The following is a 5,136-nucleotide window of genomic DNA, read 5'->3' as shown; positions in this document are numbered from 1 at the left end:
TGGTATTTTTAAGAGCTTTTATGAAACAATCCGTGTGAAAGTTGCTTGTAGAGATCCAGCCAAGATTCCTTTTGAGAGGTTAGTAGAAATGAAGAAGAAGCTCTATTTACTTTTCTTCATGGTGGAGGGATTTAATCAAATTGGAGATGAAGGGGGTGATGGAGATGATCCTGATGATGATGGATTAGACAATGATAAGGATGAGGAATAAGATCTGGGAGGTAATGACCTAACTGACAAGGATAGTGTGGAGGATGAAGCTGATCCAATAGATGAACTAGATATGGCCAACTTTACTAAGAATAATACCTCAGGTTCAACTACTAATAACAAGCAAAAAAGTGTTGTTTCTGCAGTGGTTTCCCACCCCCAGCCTATGTTAGATGGTGAGCATGCAATTTATGGTCAGAGTTACAAACCAGTTTATTCTACTAGTAACAAACAGATAGGAGCTGTTTCTACAGCTGAGTTCCACCCCCAATTTATGTCAGATGGAGACCATGAAAACTTTCTGAAAGAAATCAAATCAAGTGATCTTATGGCTAACAACCCAGGTGACATTGTGGATGACATGGTGGTCTCTCCTATGAGGATGTCCACTCATCCTGGTGTAATTTCTATGTCTTCCCATATGGACTACTCTTCTAAACAGTTGAAATTTTTTGATATGGCTGAATTTGATGAGGAATGTATGGACAAACCTCCAAAGATGCAATGCCTTCCTGATGAGATGATTAAAATCTTCAGCTCCACTAAGAGATCTCTTCTTGATACCTTGGAACAAACTGAATCAGAAAAGAAAGGGAAATTTCAGGAGGAATCTTCTAAATGGGGTCTAGTTCTATCCATCAGGCCTACTACAAGAGGACATGGGGACATCAGTATTATGGTTAAAGCTAAGGAGTATCAAAAGAAGAAAAATCTGGAGATTCCCAAGACATTCAAAGGTAACTCCTTCTCTTGTCTTGATAAGAATGTCCTTGCTGCTTATGCTAAGAAAGTGGATGTCTGTCTAGGTAGTAATGATAATGAACTAGACTTTATTATTAACAACATGATAGATGATGAGAAGAAAAGATGTCTTCAATTTGCTGATCTTAAGCCGGAGATTGTTCTCCCGGACAATCTAGATGTGGAAAACCAATTTCAAAGCTCTCCTAAGGATACTAGCCCTAATGCTAAAACAGCGGGCGATGTTGTTTTAGTTTTAGATAGTCCAACTCTTCTTACTAAAGGCAAGCCTTGTGGCTTATCCCATCTGTTTAAGATCTCATGATTGGTGCCTTTTGGAACACTAGAGGTCTAGGGCAGCATGGCAAATTACAGTGCCTAGGAGACTTTATTAGTAGACGTAGAATTGATTTTGTGGGTTTCTTTGAAACCAAAAAAGAGATTATTGAGAACCACATGTTGAAAACCATTGCTAGTGGGGGGACTTTTACTGGCACACTGTCCCTGCTGTTAATACTGCTGGTGGCATCCTTGTGGGCCTTAGGAATAATGTTTTTGAGATAGTAGGTGTTATTAATAAGAAGTTCTGCATGATTATTACTGTTAAAAATAAAGATGATGGTTTTGTTTGGCAATTGATTGCTGTCTACGGTACTGCCTACAACGATAAAAAAATTGAGTTCATTGCTGAAATACATGATATCATGTCCCAAATTTCCTACCCCGTGCTGTTTGGTGGGGATTTTAACCTTATTAGATCTAACATGGACAAAAACAATGGGCTGGTTAACAACCAGTCTTCATACTTGTTCAATGATTGTATTAACAAATGGGGCCTCATGGAGATCAAGATAGCTAATAGGAGTTTTATGTGGAGTAACAACCAAATTGATCCTATTTTTGCTATGATTGATCGGGTCCTTGTATCCACTTTGTGGGATGCTCGATTTCCCTTGTGTGTATTATCTGCACTTCCTCGGGTTGGAAGTGACCATCCCCTCTTTTATTGGATACGAAAGCTAGGAGGGTTACCTCCCCCAAACCTTTTCGTTTTGAGAAGTGGTGGTTAGACCAACCTAATTTTAAAGATTTAGTGTATAAGACTTGGACTAACACTACATACTGTAATGTGGCTGTTGAGAATTGGTTGTGTAAAACCAGGATTCTTCAGAAAAAGATTAAGGGCTGGAGCATCAATATTGAGGCTGCCCTTAAGAAAAAGAAAAAATCTTCTTCAAGAATTTGATATCCTGGATGTGTTCTCTGAAACTAACCGCTTAAATGAGACTGATAGGATCCGTATGGAGGCTATTAAAAATGAATTGGATGATATTTGGAAGAAAGAAGAGACTGCCTTGTGGCAGCGTTCCAGGGATAGGAAGATCTTAGATGGGGATAAGAACAACAGATATTTCCATGCCTTAGCTAATCATCATCGTAGGAAGAATCACCTCTTTGAGCTTGTGGGAGACAATGGCCCTGTGCATTCTACTAAAGAGATGTTGGGGATTGCCACGTCCTTCTATAAAAATATTTTTGGTTTTGAAGAAAGACACAATATTAGTCTGGGTCCTTCCTTTTGGAAGGATGATGAATTAGTTACTCAGGAGGAAAACGATATGCTCTGAAAAGATTTTTCTGAAGAAGAAATTAAAAATGCCATTTTCAATTCCTACGCACATGGTGCACCAGGTCCTGATGGCCTTTCCTTCCTGTTTTATCAAGTTTTTTGGTATCTGATTAAAAATGATTTTATGGCAATGGTTAGGGATTTTGAAATGGGAAAACTGGATATTTATAAACTGAACTTTGCCATAATTGTTTTAATTCCCAAAGAGGTTGATGCAAAAGAAATGAAGAAGTTCAGACCTATTAGTCCGGGGAATTGTGCAGTTAAGATGTTGACTAAGGCCATGACTACCAGATTATCCCCTATTGGGGATAGACTGATCTCCTCAAACCAAACTGCCTTTATTAAAGGAAGATTTATTTTGGAGAGTGTGGTTTTGGCCCATGAAGTTATCCATGAGATTAAGAGATCCAAAACTCAAGGGCTTGTGCTCAAACTAGATTATGAGAAAGCCTATGATAGGGAAAACTGGGAATTTCTTTTTGATATGCTCAAATCTAGGGGTTTTGGGATCAAGTGGATTTCCTGGATCAAAAGTGTTATTCTTAAAAGTACTTTCAGTGTCCGTATTAATGATGAAACTGGCCCATATTTTGTGGGTGGTAAAGGTCTCAAACAAGGGGATCCTCTATCTCCTCTTCTTTTCAACTTAGTTGCTGATGTGTTTTCCAAAATGCTGTTTAAAGCTGCTCAACAGGATTTGATTTCGGGGCTTCTGCCTCATGTGGTTAATGGAGGGATTGTCGGTCTACAGTATGCTGATGACACTCTCCTTTTTTTGGCTAACTCCAAAGACAAAGCCATAAATTTTAAATGGTTTATGTCCTGTTTTGAAAACCTTTCTGGGATGAAGATTAATTTTCATAAGAGTGACCTTCTTACCATTAATATTGAAGAAGAAGTTGCTAAATCTTTTGCCCAGATATTTAGTTGCAAGATTGGTTCGTTTCACATCAATTACTTGGGGGTTCCCCTTCATTTTGATAAATTGCATAGAGAGGATCTGCAACCTATCATTGATAGGATTATTAGTTCTATTTCTGGTTGGTTGGGTCAACATCTATCTTAGAGAGGCAAATTAATACTACTTTGTTCTTGTATAGTTAGTATACCTGCCTACTTGATGGCGGTGATTAGGTTCCCTAAATGGGCGATAGATGCTATTAATTCCCAAATGGCCCATTTCTTCTAGGGGAATGTAGGTGACCAACACAAGTATCATTTGGCTAATTGGGGCCTGATTACCAGGAAGAATGTTTTTTGGGGCATGGGGATACCCAACTTAAAAGAATTTAATATGGCCGTCCTAGCCTCCTGGGGGCGAAGGTTTTCTGATCCACAACCTAAAGACTGGAAGAAAGTTATTTCTTTCAAGTATAACACTGTTGCCCCCAATATCTTTTGGGCTAAAGCTGAAAATGGCTCCTCCTTTTGGAAGAGTGTCACTTGGGCATTAAATGCCTCAAAGAATTTCTATAAGTGGATTGTTGGCAATGGGGAGAATAACAAATTTTGGCATGACATATGGTCTGGGGATTCTTCCCTCAAAGTGCAGTTTTGGGATTTGTTTTCCATTTGTAACCAACCTGATTGCACCATTTCGCAAGTATGGGATGGGGTTAATCTCAAACTCTCTTTTAGGGGATGTGTTGATTACAGTGGGTTAATTAGATGGAACCAGTTGCTGGAGACTGTGCAAGCTGTCCATTTAACAGAGGCTCCAGATACCCCCATCTGGATGTTAGAAAAAATGGTATATATTCAGTTAAATCTTTCTATCATGCTATAAATTTTGGGGGTGTGGTTTCTACCATTGGGGAAAATGTGTGGAGAATTCTTTGCCCTCAAAAGATCCATGTGTTTCTGTGGCTGTGTGTGTATAACAACATGCTGACGAGGGACAACTTAGCTAAGCGTAGGATTGTTAATGATCCTACTTGTGTGTTTTGTAATGAAATGGAATTGGTGCAACATATATTCTTTGATTGTGTGGTGGCTAGATGTGTGTGGAAACTGTTCTCTGTTTCTTTTCCAGATTATGATATTTCCTGTTTGAAAGACGTTTGTGCCTTGTGGCAACTAAACAAGAAAATACCTGTGCCAAATATGATTGTTGCGGCTTCCTTGCGGAGCTTATGGAGATTGAGGAATGATTTTTGTTTCCAGGGTCGTTCATGGAGAAGTCTAACCTGCATCCTTGTGAAACTGCGAACTTTTCTTTGACATTGGGCTGTGCTTTGCAACGCCACATAGGAGGAGCTCCTTCGCTAATTCGTCGCTAAGATGGAAAAATTCAAGGGAGAATTGTTGCGCATAGCTTGGTTGTAGCCCCTAGTACTGGAACTATGAGTTCGTTGTGTCTGTAATATTTGGTGCTAGCTGCTGTAGCTGGATTTCCTGCGTTCAAGTGTTTTGCTTTTTAGTTCTCTGGTAGTTTCCAAGCTGAGATATTATGCTGGTTATTTGGGCTGCATGAAACTTTATCCGCTTCGTTGCTTCAATAAAATGGAGCAGGGGGGAACCCCTTTTATTCAAAAAAACAAGATGGTGGGGCG

Source organism: Hordeum vulgare, chromosome 3H, assembly GCF_904849725.1.
Source record: "Hordeum vulgare subsp. vulgare chromosome 3H, MorexV3_pseudomolecules_assembly, whole genome shotgun sequence".
NCBI classification, from domain to species: Eukaryota; Viridiplantae; Streptophyta; class Magnoliopsida; order Poales; family Poaceae; genus Hordeum; species Hordeum vulgare.
This window is presented reverse-complemented; position numbering follows the sequence as displayed.